Source organism: Rhinoderma darwinii, chromosome 13 (assembly GCF_050947455.1).
Source record: "Rhinoderma darwinii isolate aRhiDar2 chromosome 13, aRhiDar2.hap1, whole genome shotgun sequence".
In the NCBI taxonomy this organism is placed as follows: Eukaryota; Metazoa; Chordata; class Amphibia; order Anura; family Rhinodermatidae; genus Rhinoderma; species Rhinoderma darwinii.
This window is the reverse complement of record NC_134699.1, coordinates 47,471,163-47,497,375: the sequence shown is the minus strand read 5'-3', so window position 1 is coordinate 47,497,375 and position 26,213 is coordinate 47,471,163. Positions and strand designations below refer to the sequence as shown.

Sequence of the window (26,213 nt, the reverse complement as noted above, 5' to 3'; positions counted from 1 at the left end):
ACTAGCTGCATGGGAGTTAAGTCAGCAGAATACTAGGTGACAGATTTTCAGCAAATAAACAGATGGGTCACCGTGGAAACGGGGAGGAACAGGACATTTGGATTCCAAGATAACCCCCAAACTCAGGAAAGAACATGCGGCAATAAAAAATGCTGTTGACAATTTACAAGATGATAATGAACACACTGTTCTCAAAAAAAAAAAAGCTTAGTACCTATAGACAGAGAGTAATCATAGCATGTGTTTGTATGCCCTGACCATAAAAGTCGGATTTCTTCAATTTAGGCAATATTATTCCTATTTCTCCACCCTGCGGAGACTCCTGAAGGGAAGATCATCTAGGCTTGGCTTAAAGCGTAGATGTCGTTTTTTTAGCACTTTTCCTCATTTGCAGGATCCATCTCAAATGATCAGCTTTCTTTGAGCTGGAAGGTGGAGCCAAACTGCTATCATGTCTACATCACATACACCAAGAGGAGAACATCCTGCTCCCCAATCTCTGTAGTACAACCTCAGAAGCAAGATCAGCCTGGGGACATTAAACAGCAGTAATGAGCAGTGTAGATGTGCATCCAGTACTGTGGCGAGATATAACACTTACTAAAAGCTGCAGTAGCCTCTCTAGGTGTATCTGCCTCTCACTCTGCCCCTCCTCCCCATAAAGTTCTATGGGCAGCGAAGCTGATAATAGGTCTCATCTCTGAAGATGGATTTTAGCAGTAAATGATCAGTGCAAACTGAACAGGGCAACATTTGAATGAAGTTGGCAAGTCATCCTCAGCATGCCAATGAGGGTTTTCCACAATTTCGTCCCACACTCTAAAAACAAAATTTAGGTCACCTTCCATTCATATATCGCTATCCCAGGGATGGACAAATTACTGTTGCTACGGAAGGGTGTCCGTGCCGGCAAATATGGAACATGTCCTACTTTTCGTTTTTTGCGGCACGAAAATGCGGCCCGCGTGTGTCGGCAGCCGGCCGTGCCCGGGATTACGGGCACGGGCGTGTGCATGAGGCCGAAGTAGGGACGGGTTTCGTTTTTTCTATAATCAGGCTTCCTGTCCGGCGAATGCGATGTCTTTCCAGGGGTGCGGTCAACAATAACGTCTATCCTTAGCCCCCCCTGGCGTTGTCGTAGCTACTGCTCCTTTTCTTCCTGACTGTTTTCCGTGCTGCGCAGCTTCCTGGGATGACGTTTCATCCCATGTGACTTCTGTAGCGTCATCGCAGGAGGCCGGACTACAGAGAGACCAGAGGGACTCGTCACTATGGAAAACCAGTGAAGTAAATATTTGCACTTTTTTTTTTTTCTAACCTCTATTTTCCGCAGCGGCGATTCCGGCCAAAGATCTGCCCCACTATTTGGTGCAGTTTTTTTGACAGAATTTCCTGTGGGCTCCGGGTCAGATAGACTGCATACTTTTACGCAGCGTATCGGACCTGTGGAAACATACCCTAATACCTTTCCTCTGAAGTATATGTTGGGAGTATTACCCAGTGTAAAGCTCTGACGAAAGACTAATGTATGCTACTGTACGAGGATTTAATTTTTGTGGAATGAGCCATAGCTGTTAATGATTTATTTTACCATGTAATGCACTGAAAAACGTTCAAAAAATTCTTTGTAATTGGGGGAAAAAAAAACGAAAACAAAAAAACCCAGCAATTCCTCCATTGCTTTTGGGGTTTTTCTGTTACGGCGTTCAAAGTGCGGTAAAAACAAATAACAAGTTAAAAGGGATATGCTGATGACTATCCACCGGATAGGTCATCAGTATATCGGTGCGGGTCTAACAGCTGGACACCGCACCGATAAGCCGCTCCGGTGGCCTGCAGGCACCGGATGTTATGGCAATTAATGCTATGTATAAAGCCGGAAGCAGTTGGCTCTGAACATAGCATAGTGGCCATGCTGCAGAACTGCAGGTCCACTCCTATTCACTTGAATAGGAACAGTACTGCAGCTCGGCCGCTATTCCGTAGCTGAAGCCATCTGCTTCCGGCATGTACGTCCGATGCACCGGACCAGCTGATTTGTGCGGGGTCTGGGTGTCGGACCCCCACAGATTATGTACGGATGACCTATTCGGTGGATAGGTTATCAGTTGTCAAAGGTGGAAAGCCCCTTTAACTTTATTTTGCAGGTCCATATGATTACGGCAATAGCAAATCTATATAGTTTTTTTTTTATGTTTTTCCGCTTCTACAAAATAAAAACCAATGGTATAAAAGAAAGAACAATTTGTGCCACCATTTTCCAAAGCCCATAACACGTACTTTTCCATCAATGGAGCAGTGTAAGGCACTGTTTATTTTACATGATTTTTCGGCATTCACCTTGCGTAATAAATATTGTACTAGTTCGGACTTTTACGGACCCAGCGATATCAATTACGTTTCTTTTTTACATTACTTTAGGGAAAAAAAAGGGAATAGTTTTTTTTATATTAGTAATGGTTTTTTTTCCCATATTAGTGAAAACATTATTTAACTCATTGTCCCACTAGGGGACTAGAACAAGCGATCATTAGATCGCTGGTACAATATACTAATACTTCGTATTGTACTTTTACCGCTCTTAATCCCTGCCGGAGAACCAAAATGACCTGGGGCCTTCAATAGGAGCTATTAATGTCATTCAAGGAATAGTTTGAAGATTTGTCAAGTTTTTTTTATTAGTTTTATATTTTTTTGTATCGATATTCAGGGTATGTTTAGACGTTGCAGATTCTGTACAATGCTAATGAACGGAGTTCTACAAATTCCCATTGACATGTGGCAGATTTTTCCAATGCGGATTTGAGAATAAGTTGCGGATTTGCAGATTTCATCCTTGGCAATGCAACAAAATGGTATTAAAAAGGGGACAGTATAGGAACACAGTGCCCGTACAGTTCAGAATCCCAGAACACCACGTGGTAATCAATACACTGCTGCCATGTAGAATTAGGGATGGCGGGAACAGTTCTATGACCTACAAATTCCTATTACTCCTTACTTTGGCTTAACCCCTTCACCACCAACCCCATGCTTTATACAGGCTTATAAATACATGAAGAGGAAATAGAGCATAAAAGACATAAAGGAGGAGTGACAGGATGTAGAGGAGGAGGATTGGGTAAGCAGGACGCAGCTGACAACAGTGTAACGTCACCACCAGCAACCTAGGACATGATCGTCTTTGGGGAACTCACACTGGAAACTCTATGGCCTATATAGGCCGTGAGTATGAAAGGCAGACACGCAAGAGATATGTATGGAGAGAGCCTGGCATACACTGGAGCCTTAGCCGAAGCGGATTCACACGCGTTTTGCGCACGCAAAAGTTCAGTGTGGCATCTGTATATGGTGCACGGCTGCGTGATTTTCGCGCAGCCGGCATCATTATGACACTCTGTTTTGATGTTTACGAAACAGTAAAGATGGAGGTGCTTTTATGTTTCCCTTCACTTCTTTAACAGCTGTATCGCGAATCACGCACGCGTCACCCGGAAGTGCTTCCGTGTGCAGTGCGCGATTTGCACCAAACCACGGGCAAGTATAGGACATGTCGTGAGTTTTACGCTGCGGAAAATCACGACCTGTCAGAACGGCCCCATTGACTTACATAAGTCCGTGCGACGCGCGGGATTTCCACATTCGTGTAAAGAAGGCCTTATATGCACCCCTAAATCGACCACATAACGATTGGTAAATGGATCGAGCATGCATGAAAATTTTAGCAACCAATGCAGTTAATTTATATGAAATTGCAGTTAGTGTTACGACGTCTACCGTATTCCGAGGGATCGGATTATAAGGCTACGTTCCCACACACAGGATACGCTGCAGATTTTCTGCAACAGAAAAGCTGCAGCAGAATCGCTAGAAAAACGCTGGTAAATCTCCCACAGAAATCCGCACCAAATGGTGCGTTTTTCCCGCTTATGCTGCTGCGGGAGCGCTGCGTTTTTTCTGCAGCGGTTTTACATGCGGATTTAGTGTTAAATATTGGTTTCCTGCATTTTTTTCCAGCAGCGTTTGCATTAGATTTTCTAAATCTCATTCACTTTGCTGCTACGTTACGTGGGGATCCCACCTAAATGAGGGTAAATGTTGATCCCGGTCACTGATCTGTGATCCTACAAGCAGAATACTGTTTATAGCAGCCTGTATTCTTCCTATGTCCCAACTTAGGCCTCATGCAGACGACCGTAGCGGTGTGAACGGTCCGTGATTACGGTAAGGACGTCCCAAGGAACGTCGTCCGCAATCACGGCCCGTGCACACACAAGAGTGCATTGAGTTTAATGAGCCCAGACCACAAATGCGGCCCGTAAAATGACAGATACCATACTATTACACTGCTCCTGGTTGCTGCATGTTTATCTTCCTAAGGCTTCGTTCACATCTGCGTCAGGGTCCTATACGGACGTTCCGCCAGACCTTCCCGTCAGAACGGAGCCCTGACAAACCATAGGGTTCCAATTGCATCACCATTGAATTCAATGGTGACAGATCCAGTGCAAATGGTTTCCGTTATGTAAGGGTTCCGTCGTATTGACAAAATCAATAGTGTAGTCGACTGCGCTGTTCATTCCGTCAAATCGACAGACCCCTTACACAACGGAGACAAACGGAAACCATTGGCACCGGATCCATCACCATTGAAATACATGGTGATGGAAACAGAAACCTATGGTTTCTGTTTGTGTCAGTCAGGGCTCCGTTCCGACGGAAAGTCAGAAGGGGACCCTGACGCAGATGTGAACGAAGTCTTACACATACGATGACCGCCAACGTAAAAGGAATTTGCAAAGAAGAGGGAAACCCCCTAAAGTTGTCTCCCATTGAAAAATAAAACTACAACTTCTTCCAATGTCACCTTTACTGGATCCACGTGGCTCTGGTACGGACATTGCGCAGCAATGATGCCACGTCCATAACGGTGCCACGGCAGCGGGAAAACAAAGGAGAATGTGAATGGAAAATAGATGACAGGAAGTACGGTTTTTCAGCAGGGGTCCACTTTATGGGGCTTTCCCACAGCCAGAAAAACCTATGAGCGTATTTAGGTCCATATTCACCACGGCATGAAACCAGGACTGGATCCAAGCAGGAAAACCTGAAGAGAAAAGTGAAAACGGAAGCCGGCAGCCTGTATGACACCGGGTGTGGAGAAGCGCTCCTCGTATCGGTCACATCTGTACGAAACGTTCCTGGAGGTTCCCTGAAAACACGTGCTCATAGTCAGACAGTGACTCACTGTCAGTCATCCCAGCCCGAAACGGCTGATAGCAGGGAACAATAGCGTGCACCCAACTGTACAGGAAGCCAAAACAGAGTTCGAGATTTGCGAGCCCACTTTCCGCGTTACATTGACATTCGTGACACAAGCAGAGGTACAATACAGCGTCCACACACATCACACGGCCCCCGGTACAGGGCGAGGACACGCCCAGCCCACAGGGCCACTCACCTGGGCACACTCTGCTTCAGCCTGCGCGCTCACCGTCCTCTCACTCCAGAACAAACACACTTTCTGGGCGTGGCTGCAGCGAGCCAGCTGGGTGGGCGTGGCTCTATGGTTGTAGGCGTGGTTGAGGGCTGGCCGAGAATGCGGAAGCTAACGGGGAGACACGTGGGTTGGGAACGAGTCGGGCCTGGAGGCTCCGGGACAGCGGGGGGGGGGAGGAGTCATGTGAGAAACGTGTGGTCGCGGTTTACGGTTTAGCTGCACTCGATGTTTGCAGCCGGCTGCGGGATGTTGTGTGTAGTATTCGGACAGACTACCCACACGTCTCCTGTCAGTGCTTGATGGGACAAGTAAAGTGAAGGGGAGGACTTGAGCTCCTGGGACTTGTCTGGACTAGTGGCATTGGGAATTTGTCACCAGATATATTAAAGAAGCCATGTTACCACATTATAAGTGCCCTAACGGCGCTGTAGGACCTGTTCACACTGAGTTTTTTTACACGTTTTTTTTACGCGGAAAACGTGCCAAAAAAGGTCCGAAAATGCCTCCCATTTATTTCAATGGGAGGCGGAGGCGTTTTTTTCCCGCGAGCAGGGAAAAAACCAACGTGCCCTATTTTCGGGCGTTTACGTCTCTGACCTCCCATTGACATCAATGGGAGCCAGAGAAAGCGTATTTCGCTGCGTTTTTTGCCCGTGGGGTTCAATGGCCACCGCGGAAATCGGCGTGCAGGCAGAGCAAAATCTGCCTCAAAATTCAGTTTAGAATGCCTGCAAAAAACTCTGTGTGAACCCAGCCTAAGCCCTTATTCACACGACAGGGTTTCCCAGCCGGGTGACGGCCGTTCATAAATCGGCCGTCACCCGGCTGCATTAGGAACAATAGACCCCTAATGGGGCTATTCACATGAACGATTTTTTGACGGCCCGGGAAACCTGGCCGTCAAAAAATGGGACATTCCCTATTTTCGGCCGTTTACCCGGCCCCCATAGAAGTCTATGGGACCGGGTAATACACGGCCATCACCGGAATGTGTCCCGAGTGACGGCCATGTATTCGGGCGCTCTCTCTCCTCCTCACAGTGCAGAGTGCATGTGAGGAGGAGGGTCTTTTTTTGCTCCCTGTAGGAGTCGGAATCCCCAATCCCCGGCCGGGGATTGGGGATTCCGCTACAGGAGAAGTGCGTGACTACACTGTCCATATATGGACACAGCGATGACACTCACTTCTGCAGCGGAATCCTCGACTCTATGGCCGGGGATTCTGCTACAGGAGAAGTCAGTGACTACACTGTCCATATATGGACACAGCGACGTCACTCACTTCTGAAGCGGAATCCCCGACTCTATGGCTGGGGATTCCGCTACAGGAGAAGTGAGTGACTACACTGTCCATATATGGACACAGCGATGTCACTCACTTCTGCAGCGGAATCCCTGACTCTATGGCCGGGGATTCCGCTACAGGAGAAGTGAGTGACTACACTGTCCATATATGGACACAGTGACGTCACTCACTTTTGAAGCGGGAATTCCCGACCTGTGGCAGGGAATTCCTCTCCAGGAGAAGTCAGCAACTACACTGTCCATATATGGACATTGAAGCCGGTGACTTCTCCTGGAATGTGGGGGGGGGGGGGGGGGGTGGGTGCAACCTACAGGGGGCTGTGTGGCATCACCTACAGGGGACTTGGTGGCATCACCTACAGGGGGCTGGGTGACATCACCTACAGGGGGCTGGGTGGCATCACCTGCAGTGGGCTGGCTGGCATTACCTGCAGGGGGCTGGGTGGCATTACCAACAGGGAGCTGGGTGGCATTACCTACAAGGGGCAGGGTGGCATTACCTACAAGGGGCAGGGTGGCATTACCAACGGAGCTGGGTGGCATTACCTACAAGCGGCAGGGTAGCATTACCTACAAGGGGCAGGGTGGCATTACCAACAGGGGGCAGGGTGGCATCACCTACAAGGGGCAGGGTGGCATCACCTACAGGGGGCAGGGTGGCATCACCTGCAGGGGGCTGGGTGGCATTACGTGCAGGGGGCTGGGTGGCATTACCTGCAGGGGGCTGGGTGGCATTACCAACAGGGAGCTGGGTGGCATTACCTACAAGGGGCAGGGTGGCATTACCTTCAGGGGGCAGGGTGGCATTACCTATAGGGGGCTGGGTGGCATTACCTGCAGGGGGCTGGGTGGCATTACCAACAGGGGGCTGGGTGGCATTACCTACAGGGGGCTGTGTGGCATTATCTACAAAGGGCTGTGTGTGGCAACAAATTTAAATGAAATTCATCCGATTTTAAAACGGACAGGGAAAAAAAACGGATGCAAAACGGGTCAAAATCGGCCGTTAAAAACGGCAACATGGCCCGGAACGGATGCAAAACGGATGCTAACTGCCCGGGAAAATTGGCCCAAAATGGGCGATTTTATCGTCCGACACTCGGACCCTGTCGTGTGAATGAGGTGTTAGGGTATGTTCACACGCTTAACCAAAAACGTTTGAAAATACGGAGCTGGTTTCAAGGGAAAACAGCTCCTGATTTTCAGCCGTTTTTTTTAGCAACTCGTGTTTTTCAAGGCTGTTTTTCTATAGAGTCAATGGAAAACGGCTCCAAAAATGGCTCAAGAAGTGACATGCACTTCTTTTTCGCGGCTGTTTTTCAAAACGGCCACGTAAAAAAACGGCTCATCGGAACAGAACACCATTTTCCCATTGAAATCAATGGGCAGATGTATTCAGCCATTATCCTTCCAATTTTTGGGCATTTACGGCCCGAAAAACGGCTGAAAATAGGCCGTGTGAACAAGCCCTTATAAACCAGAGTTCACCTTGCCGTTATGACGAGCCCTCATGTCCGACAGACAAAGCTTGTGGCTTATAACAAGCCGAGTTTTTCTATTGCGTTCCCTGTGCGGTTTTGGAAATGAAAAAATTGTGTTCTGATACTGCCTGAGGAAGGAGCCGGTTCGGCTCCGAAACGCGTCGCCTGTATCCATTAAAGACTTTTTGACTCAAACAGTGTTTGCCTCTTCATCATGCAACACTAAGGACCAACAGTGAACTACGCTCTAAGGGACCAGCGCCGCTTCAAGGGTTGATTTTTGAGTTTTCTCACCTACACAAGGTGTGACTCTCACAATCCCACTATCCTATTCATTTCTATGGGCCTGCCGAAAATAGCCATGCAGTCTTGGTTTCTATAGATCTTGTCAGTTGCTGCTTTCCCTATCTCCCCACGAACTTTTCTCATGAACGTAAACCCCCTTTAGGATAAGGACACACACAGCGGAAAAAAATCAGTCAAGAAACCATTCATAAATTGAAGGGTTTTTTTATCTGTGGGATGTCGATTTATGCTGCGGAATCACAGTTTTTTTGTTGCAGGTTTTCCCCATTGCATTAATAAGGTTTAGGCTGGGTTCACACCAGCGTGTTCGGTCCGTAAAAGACAGAAGGTATTTCGGCCGCAAGTCCCGGACCGAACACACAGCAGGGAGCCGGGCTCCTAGCATCATAGTTATTTACGACGCTCGGAGTCCCTGCCTCTCCGTAGAACTACTGTCCCGTACTGAAAACATGATTACAGTACGGGACAGTTGTCCGTCAGCGAGGCAGGAACTCCTAGCGTCGTGCATAACTATGATGCTAGGAGCCAGGCTCCCTGCACTGTGTTCGGTCCGGAACTTGCGGCCAAAATACATTCTGTCCATTACGGACCGAACATGCTTGTGTGAATCCAGCCTAATACTTACCCCTGGGTCTTGTCATAGCGACGTGTTCTTCTGTTCTGAGTACAGCTTGGACTCCTGGGATGATGTTTCATCCCATGTGACTACTGCAGTGGTCACATGGACTTCAGCGCCATCTCAGGAGGCTGGGTTGTTATGACAGCGCTCCGATGGTATTAAAAAAAAAATGTTCCTAGTGCTTTTTCCACAGAGGAGATTCCGCCCAAAAGTCTGCACCACAATTTGGTGCGGTTTTTCTGGCAGAATTCCCTGCGGGTTCAAGGACAGATATGTTGTACATCTGCTGTGTATATACGGCACACTTCGGGTGGGGGAGTAAGAAGCTGGCTCATGGACTAAGCCCGCTCCATAAAAAGAGCATGTCGGCTGTATCAGCTGACACTTCAGTGTAATGAGCCCGCTCGTTTAACCCCTTAAATAGCGACCACAGCGTTTAAATGAAAAAGAAACAGGTGCGGCCTCCTGTAACATTGCAACGGCCCTGCCCTTTCACTCCTTGCCTGAGTGTTGTTGCAGTTTTCCCATGTTCATATGCAAATGGTCCCGTAGGGTAATCCTGCTCCCAGTGTTTCCCGTGCCCTGCTACCTGTATCCTGTGCTGTGTTTGGTTCCTGAGCCTGTCTAGTGTTGGAGTCGTGCTGTGCCACCTGCTGTTATACACCACGTCTGGTGTCATCTGCCAACCTTGGTATCATCCACCACATCTGACGCAACATACCACTGTCACATAGTGGGTTAGTGGTTAGTGAGGAAGGTTTCTGCCAGACAAATAAATAGGATTAGGAGAGCAGCTGCTAAAATGCCATTGCAAAGCAGCAAACAGGTATTTGAAGCCGCTGGTGCCTCTGGAGTCCCGCGAATGTCAAGGTGTAGGATCCTCCAGAGGTTTGCAACTGTGCATAAAGCTATTATTCGGCCACCCTTAAACAATGCTCACAAGCAGAAACGGTTGCAGTGGGCTCAGAAATACATGAAGACTAATTTTCAAACCGTGTTGTTTACTGATGAGTGCCGTGCAACCCTGGATGGTCCAGATGGATGGAGTAGTGGATGGTTGGTGAATGACCACCATGTCCCAACAAGGCTGCGACGTCAGCAAGGTGGCGGAGTCATGTTTTGGGCTGGAATCATGGGGAGAGAGCTGGTAGGCCCCTTTAGGGTCCCTGACGGTGTGAAAATGACCTCTGCAAAGTACGTAGAGTTTATGACTGAAAACTTTCTTCCGTGGTACAAAAAGAATAACCGTGCCTTCCGTAGCAAAATTATATTCATGCATGACAATGCACCATCTCATGCTGCAAAGAATACCTCTGTGTCATTGGCTGCTATGGGCATAAAAGGAGAGAAACTTATGGTGTGGCCCATGTGGTTCATGTTCCCCTGACCTCAACCCTATTGGGAACCTTTGGAGCATCCTCAAGCAAAATATCTATGAGGGTGGGAGGCAGTTCACATCAAAACAAGCTCTGGGAGGCTATTCTGACATCCTGCAAAGATATTCAAGCAGAAACTGTCCAAATACTCACAAATTCAATGGATGCAAGAATTGTGAAGGTGATATCAGAGAAGGGGTCCTATGTTAACATGTAACTTGGCCTGTTAAGTTTTTTTTTATTGAAAGGGCTTTTGATTTCTGTAAATATGACCTCCTGATGCTGCAAATTCAACAAATTACCATTTTAAATTCTCTTTACAACCTTTAAAATGTTTTGATCTCTGTTGTGCATAATAATCTGAAACAGTAGATTTTGAGTTTTTTACTTCTAAAAAAAAATCTGTTATCATTAGGAGATTTGTTCAATAAAATCTGCATTATACTCCAACGGTTGATGGCTTGAAGATTATACTGACTGTCATTTGCATCGACTATTTAGGAAAATCAGCGAAAAAAAACATTTGCATAATAATTTGGAACGCGGTGTATATGCTAATTACTCATTAAAGGGTCATGTGGCGGTGCTGCTATCCTGAAGAGTCACATAGTGCTGCCTCCAAACCCACCTTTCGATGCTTGATTGACATTGCCCCGGCTGTTGTACATCATTACCAGTCTCCTCCAACTTTCTCAGATACGCCATTGCCTTGTACTACTTGGGCACTGGGGGCTCTATAGGGCGGGTATGAGTGACTAACTGCTGAGGTCTCTATGGCAGGGATATCCCCCGTCCACGGAACGTCAGAGTCAGACACTCAAACCCCCCTATAGAGCCCTCAGCAGTCAGTCAGACAATCTGAACTCCCCTTGCAATATAATCTCCCCATACAGCCCTCAGTAGTTAGGGGTGTCTGACTACTTAAAAGTCCCTGGTGGGAAAACTCCTTTATGACATATCCACAGGATATGTCATAAATGTCAGATAGATGTGGGTTCCACCTCTGGGGTCCACACCTATCTCTAGAATGGGGCCCCCCAAACCCTGTTCTACCACTTTCTGCTCTCGCTGCCTCCCGGCCACTCACTATGGGTCGAAACGTTGCTTGTCGTTTGTGGATGTCTTGACAATAAAACCACTTTGATGATTTGAAGACGTGTGCTGTTGTCCTACTACTTTTTTGGATATACATCGTGCTGGAGTGGGTTTGCCTGGCTTGACAGCGTGCACCGCACCATACTCGGGACTAGTGCTGCTTCAAAAATCTCCTTTTTTCTGATATCCACAGGATATGTCATAAATGTCAGATAGATGTGGGTTCCACCTCTGGGGTCCACACCTATCTCTAGAACGGGGCCCCCCAAACCCTGTTCTACCACTTTCTGCTCTCGCTGCCTCCCGGCCACCTTCTGACTCCATGGACGGAAGTTACGAAAACAGCGTAGCACGCTGAGCTACACTGTTTCCGTAAGTCCCATAGAACTAAATAGTACTTACAGAAACAGCGTAGCTCGCATGCTACGCTGCTTCCGTAACTGGCATTCACTACTATGAGAGTTACGGAAAGTCCATTGTTAGGAAGTGGCCAAGAGGCAGCGATAGCAGAAAGAGGTAGAACAGATTTTAAGGGGGCCCAGTTCTAGAGATAGGTGCAGTTCCCAGAGGTGGGACTCGTATCTATCTGACAGTATCCACAGGATATGTCATAAACTTCCCTCATGGGAAAACCCCTTTAAAGTGTAACTAAACTTCTAAAAAACTTCTGACATGTCATAATGAAATGTCAGAAGTTTTGATCGGTGGGGGTCCGAGCACGGAGACCCCCATGGATCGCTAAAACAAAGTGGCAGTAGCGCTCAGGTGACCTCTGTGCCTCTCCCTTTCTGATTTGCTTTTCTCGGAAAGCCGGGCAAGCGGTGTATGGACGTACACCACTCCGAGGTATGCCGATCAGAAACAAATCGGCGCAGCATTCAATCGTGCCCTTCTGCCGCTTCACTTTAGCGATCGGTGGTTGTCTCAGTGCTCGAAACCCCCCACCGATTAAAAGTTCTGACATATCACTATGACATGTTAAAAGTTTAGTTACACTTTAACCCCTTCCCACCGCAGCCATTTTTCAGATTTTAATTTTCGTTTTTCCTTCCTACATTCCAAAAGCAATAACTTTTTTATTTTTTCTGTTGATATAGTCCTATAAGGGCTTGATTTTTGCGGGACGAGTTGTAGTTTTTCGTAGCATCATTTATTGTGCCATATAATGTACTTGGAAATGGGCAAAAAATTATTTGTGGGGTAGAAAATGAAAAAAACCCAGCGATTCCTCCATTGTTTTTTGCGCTTTGTTTTTACGGAATTCACTGTGCAATTAAAACAAACATGTTAACATTATTCTGTGGGTCAATACGATTGCGGCGATACCAAATATATGTAGTTTTTCTATATTTTACTACTTTTACAAGTGAAAACCTAAGTGTAAAAAATAAAATAAATTTAGTGTGGCCAAATTCTGAGAGCCATAACTTTTTTATTTTTCCGTCGATTAAGTGGCATAAGGGCTTATTTTTTTACGGGATAAGCTGCAGTTTTTAATGATACCATTTTGGGGTACATGCAATGTTTTGATCACTTTTTATTTTATTTGTTATGGGAGATGAGGTGATCAAAAAATTGACATTCTGGCGTTTACAGTTTTTTTTTTTTACGGCGTTCACCGTGCGGTTTAAATAATGATATATTGTAATAGTTCAGACTTTTATGGATGCAGCGATACCAATTATGTTTATTATTTTTCTTTTTTTACTATGCTCTAGGGGGGAAATGGAAAAAGGGGGATTTTTTGGAACTTTAAATGATTATTTTTTTTGGCATAAAATAACAACTTTATTTTACAAATTTTTAATTTTTTTTATTAGTCCTAGGGGACTTCAACCAGCGATCGTTAGATTGCTTGCACTATATACTGCAATACTAATGTATTGCAGTATATCATGATTCTGACAGGCTTCTATTAAGCCCTGCCAGATGCAGTGCTTAATAGGAGCACAAAGATGGCGGACCTTGGGCCTTCATTAGGCTCCCAGGCAGCCATAGCAACCATCGCCACCTTGCGATTGCATTGCGATGAGCCCCCCTCTTTCTAGCGATTTAAATGCTGCGGTCGCTATTGACCACGGCATTTAACGAGTTAAACGAGCGAGATCGCGCTCGTTACTCTGAAGTGTCAGCTGTAACATACAGCCGACATCGGCATCCTGTTCCCTGTGTTCCCGTGCCCTTCTACCTGTATCCTGTGCTGTATTTGTTCCTGTGCCATTTCTAGTGTTGGAGTCGTCCTGTGCCGTCTACTACGCCTGCTGACTTACACTACGTCTGGTGTCATCCGACACGTTTTGCATCACCTGCCGCCAAGGTCCCATCTGTGCCGTTGCTACTGTATAGACTATTGCAGGTACCCTTGTGCTGGACTTTGTATATACTTGATACACTGTGTTTTGGCCAGCTGCTACCCCGCTACGACGGTGCGACCTAGTGGGTCCACATACCCACATATTGTGACAAAACCGTATACTGCCATGCGAAAAAGCTAATTCTGGTACAAGAAATTGGGAGTGTGCCTTATCCAGATTGCACTATATAATTCATTATTAATTTACAGGAAAGCTGGCCACCATAGTAGATACTTAGAGTACCATGAAAAATGATTTTTACTTGGAGATTAGGTTTGGAAAACTTCGGCTCCTCCAAGTAATGTTTCCCAAATTGTTCCTGGAAGGAGTAACGAAAAAAACACGGCGCCATAGTGGTGCAGATCTCCAGGAAAAAATTGTGATGTGGTCTTGAGGTTTTGCAGCCAAAAAACACAATGCTATGATGATTCAAGACAGGTCCATAAAACTGCTGCAGCCAGGTACACAAAAACCGGTAACTGGGAATAGTTACCGCTAGGGAGGATTGTAGAGCAGAGAAAAAACTTTTTTTTTTTAAATTATAAAAAGTAGTGCTTGTATAAAGTTTGAATGAAAATAGGATATATATGGATATCATAAGCTTTAATGTAAGTGGCTACGTGTTTTAACGCCGAACCAGCGTCATCATCAGACCAAGAATGCAGAACAGTAAAAACAAAACTTTAAATACAAGTGGTGTGATTGCAAAAGAAAAAAGTTTTGAAAAAAACTGCCAAATCAGGGGTCAAAGTCCAACTATGATGTCACATGTAATCAAAGAAATGTAAACAAAGTAGTAAAATGCAATAATCATTGTGGTAGCAGATAAAGATGTGCAACAAATACAGTTATTCAGAAATACAAAAAAGCAGCATGGAAAAGATGAGTGAGAAGCGAGTAATACATGCAATGATTGATATGGAGACATTGGGGTAAACGGTATGAACGGGAAACACGATCTCAAAAATGTATCAGTGAAACCAATGTTACAGCAGGGGAGCATGCAGTGTATTGAAAGAGGGAGGACGTGTAGATGTGATTATAGGTAATACATACCTCCCAACCGTCACGGATCCAGCGGGACAGTCCCGGTTTCTCACCGCTGTCCCGCCGTCCTGGGCGTTCTGCAAAATGTCCCGCTGGGCGCTGCATCAAAACAGCTGATCACTGCTGACTGCAGCAGCGATCAGAAGAAAGCAGGAGTCTTGCGGCGGTGTTCTCACTGGGATCCATGCCGGCCCGGGAGTGCACCAGTTCAGTCACCAGACTTGTCATCTGACCTCACCGGTCAGGTGACTGGACCACTCCCGGGCCGGCATCGACACCAGTGAAAACGCAGCTTCAAGACTCCTGCCTTCTTCTGACGGTGAGTGACATCAAAGCAGAGCGGAGAGTGGCAGCAGTAGGCTACCTCTACCGCTCTCCGCTCTTGCGGGATTGTGGCACAGAGTATAAGGGGGTTGTGTTGCGCTACCTACAGGGGGGCTGTGTGTGGAGCTATCTACAGGGAGGCTGTGTGTGGAGCTATGTACAGGAGGGGCTGTGTGTGGAGCTATCTACAGGGGGCTGTATGTGGAGATATCTACAGGGGGGCTGTGTGTGGAGCTATCTACAGGGGGGCTGTGTGTGGAGCTATCTACAGGGGGGCTGTGTGTGGAGCGATCTACAGGGGGCTGTGTGTGGAGCGATCTACAGGGGGCTGTGTGTGGAGCGATCTACAGGGGGCTGTGTGTGGAGCTATGTACAGGGGGGCTGTATCTGGCTCTATGTACAGGGGGGCTGTGTGTGGATCTACATGGGGGGGCTGTGTCTGGCACTATGTACAGGGGGGCTATGTGTGGAGCAATCTACAGGGGGCTGTGTGTGGAGCAATCTACAGGGGGCTGTGTGTGGAGCCATCTACAGGGGGGCTGTATGTGGAGCCATCTACAGGGGGGCTGTGTCTGGAGCTATCTACAAGGGGGCTGTGTGTGGAGCTATGTACAGGGGGCTATGTGTGGAGCTATCTACAGGGGGGCTGTGTGTGGAGCTATCTACAGGGGGGCTGTGTGTGGAGCTATCTACAGGGGGGCTGTGTATGGAGCTATCTACAGGGGGGCTGTGTCTGGAGCTATCTACAGGGGGCTGTGTCTGGAGCTATCTACAGGGGGCTGTGTCTGGTGCTATCTACAGGGGGGCTGTGTCTGGAGCTATCTACAGGGGGGCTGTGTGTGGAGCTATCTACAGGGGGGCTGTGTGTGGAGCTATCTACAGGGGGCTGTGTGTGGCGCCATGTACAGGGGGGCTGTGTGTGGCGCCATGTACAGGGGGTCTGTGTGTGGCGCCATGTACAGGGGGGCTGTGTGTGTATCTACAGGGGGGACGGTGTCTGGCGCTATGTACAGGGGAGCTGTGTGTGGAGCTATCTACAGGGGGGCTGTGTGTGTAGCTATCTACAGGGGGGCTGTGTGTGTAGCTATCTACAGGTGGGCTGTGTATGGAGCTATGTACAGGGGGACTGTGTCTGGCGCTATGTACAGCGGGGCTGTGTGTGGATGTACAGGGGGGCTGTGTGTGGAGCAATCTACAGGGGGGCTGTGTGTGGAGCTATCTACAGGGGGCTGTGTGTGGAGCTATGTACAGGGGGGCTGTGTGTGGAGCTATCTACAGGGGGCTGTGTGTGGAGCTATGTACAGGGGGGCTGTGTGTGGAGCTATGTACAGGGGGCTGTGTGTGGAGCTATGTACAGGGGGGCTGTGTGTGGAGCTATCTACAGGGGGGCTGTGTGTGGAGCTATCTACAGGAGGGCTGTGTCTGGCGCTATCTATAGGGTGGGGGCAGTGTCTGGAGCTATCTACAGGGGGGCTGTGTGTGGAGCTATCTACAGGGGTGCTGTATCTGACGCTATGTACAGGGGGGCTGTGTCTGGAGCTATCTACAGGGGGCTGTGTGTGTAGCTGTCTACAGGGGGGGCTGTGTCTGGTGCTATATACAGGGGGCTGTGTGTTGCGCTACCTACAGGAGGGCTGTGTGTTGCGCTACCTAGAGGGGGGCTGTGTGTGGAGCTATCTACAGGGGCGGCTGTATCTGGTGCTATCTACAGGGGGGGGCTGTGTCTGGTGCTATGTACAGGGGGGCTGTATCTGGCGCTATGTACAGGGGGGCTGTGTCTGGCGCTATGTACAGGGGGGATGTATCTGGCGCTATGTACAGGGGGGATGTATCTGGCGCTATCTACAGGGTGGATGTGTCTGGAGCTATCTACAGGGGGACTGTGTGTGGAGCTATCTATAGGGGGGCTGTATCTGGTGCTATGTACAGGGGGGCTGTGTGTGGCGCTATCTACAGGGGTGCTGTGTGTGGCGCTATTTACAGGGGGCTGCATCTGGCGCTATGCACAGGGGGGCTTTGTCTGGAGCTATCTACAGATGGGCTGTATCTGGAGCTATCTACAGGGGGGCTCTGGTGGATGATTTTTCCATTGACCGGTAGCAGAGTTACACAACTGGAAAAAAAAAATCCCCATCATGTATCTCTGCTACCTGTCAATTGAAAAGTCATCAACCACAGGATGTCCCTCTTGACTTTCATTGTTCTCAGCCTTTTGGTTTGTCCTGCAGCTGCTGCTGCCGTGATGAGCAAATGTTATACCCAAGTTAGGAAAAGTAACATAAAGACGATATAACCTGATCCATAATATCTGTAATATCCAGACAGTCTAGAGATCCACAGTGAGAATTTGCGCGTGTTATTTGCAGAAGAATCTGGCCGTGATTTGATGTGTTTATGCGGGATATTGGGAGTGGTTAGGGGTGTGTCTTAAAATGACCCTCTTTTCCGATTTCAAAAGTTGTGAGGTATGGGTAATATCCCTTACCTCAGGGAAAAGAACAACATAGCGGAAAGAGGTTACACGTGATCGCGCTCAAATGGCGTTCCCGGCATCATGGCAACCTCGGCTGAGCACAAACTACGGAAGCCGGAGGAGTACAAACGCATCGCTAGGAGCTGGGCATGGTGAGTATCTAAGGATTAGCACAAGGGGAGGGGGAAAGAGGAGAGGGACTTGGGATATAATCGTGGAAAATGGATGGCTTGATATGGTTATGCAATATGAATGAGACCACAGCGTGAGAAAAATGAAGGAACAAAAAAGGACATATAAAACAGGGGCATATAAAATGACAGATACAACAGTATTTATGATGAATAAATAAACAACAATTGATTAGAGTTGGAAATGACAAAAATGACATATGTATAAAAAAGCACATAAAAGGAGTAATTAACATACAAATAGTAATGATCGAGATATCCAGACCTGATGGTTTAAGGCTCAATAATAATCATAAATAGATAAAAAAAAAATAATAATAATATACTTATTCATGATGTATAAAAGAATAAATAAATAATAATAAATATATGTAGATTTATAGTTATATCAACTAACTGACATCAGTCGAGGGAAGTTTCAGTTGTCATTCAGGCCTCCAGGGTGCACACATGATAGTTTGAAAATCCAATAGTTTTCTCGTTGTTTTAAACAGGAAAATCGGTTGGAGAGACCTGGAGAAATTTGCTCAATGGGTGTAATAGATTTGTTGTCAAAATTACAATTGTGTGTTTGTGCAAAGTGTCTAGACACACTTTGTTTGAGGAAGCCCTTGTTTACATCCGAACTGTGTTTATTAATCCTGCAGCGGAGTGCTTGCGTTGTCCTACCAATATATTGTAGGTTGCAGGGCATGTCAATAGGTAAATAACATATTCATTCCCACAATTTAGAAAGGATTTCATATTGAAAATTTATTGAGTTACTGCAGAGAAAGGAGGTGATTCTTGCACAAATGCGCAGATGCTAGGGAGCCGTCCTCGGCTCTTCATGGAGACAAGAGACTCTTAGTATGTCAAATGACGTAGGTAGGGACATGCGCAGTAGACGTCCTAGGATGCTATGTTTAAGATAGGCTTTTAATACTTTGTGCAGCTGTACCTAGTGGCGATTCACACATTTTTAGATAACTTGGATCACATGTTTACAAATGTTATTATGTACTCGTTTATTGTATTAAAGAATTTGTTTACATGTAATCATGCACAGGAAATGATGTCACATATTTTATACTATATAAAGCATGCACTGAATCTATGTAACCATGCTTGAAAAAGACCCGTGTTGGGTTGAAACGTTGCAAGTGTTTTTATGCTTGGTAAATAAAAACAAAGATATTTATGTGGATTATCTAGAGTGCTGCAGTTCCTTTCTTAAAATTGTATACGATTTGTTTCCCGTGGACCTGGGATACATTTTACTGCGTGCACCTCCCAAGTTTGGGAAGTTGTCCTGTCCTGCTGACAAAAATTCATTCGGCTGTGCTGCTAACTTCTTGAAAATCTACAGTACTGACCAGTCAGAGGGAGAATATACATTTACATTTAGTGACTCACAGGTGACGTCTTTTCATATTCTAGTCGTTCTTTTTCTCTTCTCTTCCGGCCGAAACCTCATGACGACTTTTTCCAGCCAAGAGCCATTTCTGCAGAGTTTGCCACTCAGATGTTTTCGACTCCTCACTTTCCCAACATTTCTGCACCTATAAAGTAGGATAAATTCTCATGCTGATACACACTGCACCTCTAAATATAATAGTATAGTATATAGTATAATAGTAGCACTGTGCCCCTGAATATATCACCACACATTGTGTCCTTGAATACAATCGTGTCCCACACTGTTGCTAGTGCTCCACATAGAACCCTCTGTAGACAATCCCCAACATAAATGCCCCTGTAGATAGTGCCACTCAAAATGGCCCCTGTAGATAGTGCCACTCACAATGCCCCCTGTAGATGGTGCTCCACATAGAACCCCCTGTAGATAGTATCCCACATAGAACCCCCTGTAGATAATGCCCCACATAGAGCCCCCTGTAGATAATGACCTTCATAGAGCCCCATTTAAATAATTCCCGAACATAAAGCCCCCTGTAGATAATGCTCCACATAAAACCCCCTATAGATAGTGCCACTCACAGTGCCCCCTGTAAATAGTGCCACTCACAATGCCCCCTGTAGATAGTGCCACTCACAATGATAGTAACCCACATAGAGCCCCCTGTAGATAGTGCTTCACATACTGTAGAGCCCCCTGCAGATAATGCCTTACATAGAGCCCACTGTAGATTGTGTCCCACATACAGCCCCCTGTAGATAGTGCCCCTTATAGAGCCCCCTTTAGATAATGCCCCAACGTAGAGCCCCCTGTAGCTAATTCCCCACATAGAGCCACATGTAGATAGAACCAATCATAGAGCCCCCTGTAGATAATGCCTTTCATAGCACTTCCTGTAGATAATGCCCCACATAGAGCCCTCTTTAGGTAATGCCCCTCATAAAATCTCCTGTAGATAATGCCCTACATAGAGCCACCTGTAGCTAATACCCCACATAGAGCCCCGTGTAGATAATGCCACTGAAAAAAACCAAAAACTTTACATACTCACGATGCAGGCCAATGATGCAGGCTTGGTCTCTTCTGACCTGGCCTGCTCCAGGGCATTGACGCAGGCGGTGCAATGACATCATCGCGCTGCCTACTTCACAGGTAAAGTGCCGTAAATTGTTATGAAGGAGAATCACCACTCTGCTTTCTTTTTAATTTCAGGGGCCCCCATAACTTGGTCAACCCACGAACGCTACTGTTTTGTTTTTTTCCTTGGCCGTCAGATGGGTTCTTCGCGCTATATTAGCATGGAGGTTTTTTTTTAGAACGCAATGAATTTTCTCTCACTTGAGGCCCTTTTACATTATACAGAATGCTCATTCCTGATCATTGCTGTCACGGTCACAGGGTATGTGGACCCACTGGGCCGCTCTGCTTTAGCAGAGAGGCAGCTGACCATTTCACAGTCTACATGAAAATCAATAGTAGATAGTAACGCTTGGGTACCTGAACTAGTCCAGACGGTGGCTTCAGCACGGATGGAGGCCGGTGCAGCAGGTAGCGCCAGACGTGGCGGGCAGTATCCGATGTGGCAGAAGACACTGGACGTGGCAGAAGACACTGGACGTGGCAAACGACAGCAGGTGCAGTAGATACAACTCCAACACTGGTATGCACAGGAACAAGAACAGTACGGGACTCAGGAATAGGTAACAGGGCATGGGTAACAACTGTAAAGGGAAACACTAAGGGACCATTTGCAAGACAGACTGGGATAAATTAACAACGCTCAGGCAAGGATCAGAAGGCCTGGGGCCTTCTTATAGACCAGGAAATCATGGCAGTTTATGATGATGACGATTTCCTTTGTGCGCATGCTGGCCTTTTAAGACCAGGTACGAGCGTGCGCGCGCACCCTACCGGACACAGCAGAACGGAGCAGAAGTGAGCGCTGGCGTCTCCTAGGAAGGAGATGGGGACTAGCGCTCACGGATCCATGGCTGCGGGCGTCGGGAGGTGAGTAAACCTGACGCTACCATTGCCCTCAGTAAAATGTAAGAAGACGAGCGATCGTAGTAACGAGCGCTTGTCCCCATACATTGCTCCTTGTGAAGGGAGCAAACGAGCGGTGATCAACGAGCTGTCCCGTTTATCGGCGCTCATTTACGTGGCCCCCGTCGGGCCGTGTAAGAAGACCCTTAGCCGTGGTGGATATTCTGATAACAAGTAAATTACAATAAGTAATTACTAACAATTTCAATATAGTTTATCAAGTAACTCGTGAGTGCCAACATTACCTGAGACAACGTATCCTCCTCAAATTTTCCACAATAAACTCATCGAAACAATAATATGAGTATATCATTTACATTTGTATTAAAACAGAGACCACATCTCATACACCCCGCCAGATGGTACAAGAACAAAAAAAAAAAAAGGGTAAATACCGAAAGCTCCCCTGCATTTTTTTTATTAATATACAGTGGTTAGTGTTTAGCCTCTGTCATATGGAAATTACATCTCATATCTTATGCACACATGCACATGACCGTAGAATTCGTCTGTAATTAGAGTCCGTAATTAAGGACCTATTCACTTCTATTACCCATGCACACCTTCCCGTATATTTACGGGAAGGTGTCTGTGCCGGAGAAAGGCTCCACAAAAGATAACACATGTCCTATTTTTTTCTTTTTATGGACCGTGCTCCCATACTTTATATGATGGCACGGCCCACAAATGCGGATGGCTGTCCGCGGCCGTCAGTGGCCAGCCATGTCCGTAATCACTGGCAGCGTTTACGGTAATGGCCATGTGCATGAGGCCTTAAAGCAGGGGCGTAGCTAGGGGGGGCAGGCGCGGGGTTGCAGGCGGGCGCAACTTAGAGGGGGGCGCCAGCGCCACCTCCTCCTGCACTATAATTGTACCTGTGTCTATAGGACACAGGTACAATTAGAAGCATGAATGGCCGGGTACGTTCCGTGCCTTCCATTCAGCTCTTTTGTACGAGTCGCGCTTCCGTCGCTGAAAGGCGCTGAATGAATGGCAAAGTCATCCTGCCCAGCCAATCAGAGCCTTTCATAGACGCTTCGTTCAACTCCCAGGAGACCTGCGCAGAAGAGAGCAGGTCTCCATTGCTGCCGGCCGGCGTGGGAACGGGATTAAGGGGAGTTTGAATAGTTGTTTTTGTAAAAGTGTGTGGCTGTATCTACAGGGGGGGGGGGGCTTTATCTACACGGGGGGGGGCTTTATCTACAAAAGGGACTTTATCAACAAGGGGGACTTTATCTACGGGGGGGGGGCTTTATCTACGGGGATGTCTATCTACAGGGGGGGTTATATACTGGGGTGGGCTATCTATGGAGCACCATATACAGGGTTGGGCTATATCTACAGGGGGGCTATATACAGGGGTGGGTGATCTATGGAGCACTATATACAGGGGTGGGCTATATCTACAGGGGGGCTATATACAGGGGTGGGCGATCTATATACAGGGGTGGGCTATATCTACAGGGGGGCTATATTCAGGGGTGGGCTATCTGTGGAGCACTATATACAGGGGTGGACTATATGTGGAGCACTATATACAGGGGTGGGCTATATCTACAGGGGGCTATATACAGGGTTGGGCTATCTGTGGAGCACTATATACAGTGCTGGGCTATATCTACAGGGGGCTATATACAGGGGTGGGCTATCTGTAGAGCACTATAGGGGGATCTATTTGTGGGACACTATATACAGGGGTGGGCTATATGGGGGCACTATCTACAGGGGGCTCTATGGCAGACACTATCTACAGGGGGCACAGTGTGTGTGGGACACGGTGTATGGTGCTATTATAATTAGAGGTGCAGTGTATGGCGCTATTATATTTAGGGGCGTAGTGTGTGGTATAATGCTAACTTTATCTTTATTTATAGGTGTAGAAATGTTGGAAAAGTGAGAATCTGAAGACATCTGAGCGGCAAACTGCAGAAATGGGCTGTGACCGGGAGAAGTCATCATAGAGGTCTGGACCGGATGGAGAAAAAGAACTGGAATCTGAGACGTCACCGGTGAGTCACTTAATGTAAATGTTTATTCTGCCTCTAATCAGTAATGTAGTCACTGTATGATCTGCAGTGAGATGATGGGTGGTATGATTATGATATGATTTATTTTTTGTGAAACAGCATCTCCCAGCATATCCTTACCATGATTCGGGCCATGCTGGGAGCTGTAGTTTTACGCCGTACAAACCTATACGGCAGGGGTTGCACTAAATTGAGCTGTATTTATGCTGGTGCTGTATATATGTATTGAGCTTGGTTCTGGGGCTGTATTTATGTACTGAGCTTGGTTCTGGTGTTGTGTATAGAACCATATTGCTTGTAAAATGTACAAATGTTTTTATGCTCGAGTTACATAAAAAGAAATGTGGAAATGAAATGACACGTCATTGATTGGTAGAGAAAACAAACATGGCGAGGGGGAAGGAGATGTCGGGAAAGAGGTTGGGGGGGGGGGGGCGCCAAACTGAATCTTTTCCCCGGGTGCTGGAGAACCTAGCTACGCCTCTGCTTAAAGTACTTATATTTGTAGACGGGTGGCAAAAAATTTGTGTCTATTGAAACCAGTCTAAAAATGCAGGGTATTCATTGTATTCTTCTGAACCACCAGTAGAGGGTGCCCCTGGATTGTCACATTGTTCTTTCATGAAAGATGCTAACAACAGATAACTAAAGCACATGGGACAAGCAAAATGAGCAGGGAACAGTGTGATCATTGGGAAAGATGGGAAAGATCTGGAACGCCGCAGAACATAAGACAAGCCACAATATCAGAAATGTTGCAAATTCTAACACAGACAAGAGGTCAAGTGACTGGAGAAAACAAAATAATGCACTTTTTTTTCAACTTGAATCTACTTTAAGCTGGTTTCACATGAACGTAATATGGACGTATTTTTTGAGCGTATATTATAGATTCAAATTCAGACCTGACCACAGATCCCTATAATGCTATATATGAGGGATTGTTTTTTCCAGGACAAGTTGTAGTTTTTCATGTAATGTACCATATAATGTACTGGGAAACGGGAAAAAAATATTTGTGGGGTGAAATGGGCATATATATATTGTGCCTCTTTTGGGGAGTTTTATTTTTACGTCGTCCATAAGGCAGTAAAAACGACATGTTCACTTTAATCTATGGGTTGCTAATGCGATACCAAATCTATATGTTTCTTTTCACCATTCTAAAAAAAAAAAAAAATATTTTACATTTTTTTATTTTGTGTCGCCATATTCTGGGAGCCCTAACTTTTTATTTTTCCGTTGATTGTGATGTAATGGCTTATTTTTTCCGGGTCAGGCTGCAGTTTTTTTTGGTACCACTTGGGGGTAAATGTGACTTTTTTATCACTTTTTATTACATTTTTTGGGGAGCTCAGGTGACCAAAAAAAAGCAATTTGGGTGCTTTACCTTTTTATTTTTTACAGCGTTCACCAAATGGGTTAAATAACGTTGTATTGGAATAGTTCTGACTTTTCCAAATGCGGCAATACCAGTTATGTTAACTTTTATCTTTTTAGGATTACTTTAGATAAAAATGGGCAAAGTTTTTTTTTTTGTATATTTTTTTGGAACATTAAAAACACTTTATTTAACTGTTCTTTACTTTTTCCTATTAGTCCCCCTAGGGGACTTGAACCAGCGATCGTTGTTTTGCTTACATGATATATGACAATACTAATGTATTGCAGTATATCGTGTTTCTTAGGAGTACAAAGATGGTAGACCTGAAGGCCTTTATTAGGCCCCCAGGCTGCTTTGATGACCATCCGCACCCCACTATTGTGTCGCGTTGTGGGCCATGGCACGTCGGAGTGTGCCGCCCCCTCTTTCTAATGCTTTAGATGCTGCATTTGCATATGACAAACTATGGAGATTGCAGACCAACCCCTCGTCAATCATGATCCAAATCAATTTGACATTCTTGAAGTCCCAAGTGACTGTTAGTCTCTTCCATGAATCAACAATTGAGATATTGTGCGAGGATTCATGAAGTCTTAAACGCGTCACCATGTTGATCAGTGAGTAAATCCTAATCCAAAATCTGCATAATTTGACATAGCCCCACCATACATGATACATGGAGCCAATTTCCCTCCATATTTGGAAACACAGGGGAAAACAGGTTGGGAAAATATGTGACAAACCCGTAGAGATAAGATTACCTCATAGTTGGGCTAGTGTGTTGTTAAAGGGGTTGTCCAGTTTAGAAAATCCATTTTCATATACTCTATTAGGGAATTCTGAGTTAATAGGAGGGCCGTGTTAAGGATCTTCATCTTTTGGCCAGAGGACCTATCTTGTCCTTCTTTACACAGACATCCCTCTCATTTGAATGGACATTGTGTAATGCCTTATTTGCCCTGTAATGGCACTGCAGGGAAATTGAGCACTTGCTGCCAACTGTGAACTGTTTATTGTGAAATGATCTTTCTAACAAGTAGGGTTTGTCTAAAGCAGAGGAGCCCTTTAGGAGGCCATGCCTTGAGTGTTCTGCCATATATACCCCCTCCCCGTTCCAGAACCTCTCTGATATTCCTCTCCCGATCTGTGATGTAGGAAAGCGTAGCTTTTGGATCCATAAGAATGCTGAAGCAAGGAGATACCTTCTCTGCCCACATGGGATCGTGGCAAAATCTTTGATTCCTGGTTAGTTGTGTGATTAGGATGGGCATTTAGCTTAGAAGTGAAAAA

General features: G+C 46.3%; 1 protein-coding gene across 2 annotated transcripts in view; it reads right to left on the bottom strand.

Moving 5' to 3' along the window:
• Window positions 1-5,545, bottom strand: part of RHBDF2 (rhomboid 5 homolog 2) — a 58,816-nt gene extending 53,271 nt beyond the window's left edge. For both annotated transcript variants that reach the window (XM_075846852.1, XM_075846854.1), the window contains exon 1: window positions 5,462-5,545. The gene's annotated coding sequence lies outside the window, so the exon portion shown is untranslated. The remainder of the gene's footprint in view (window positions 1-5,461) is intronic.
• Window positions 5,546-26,213: the final 20,668 nt, after the last annotated feature.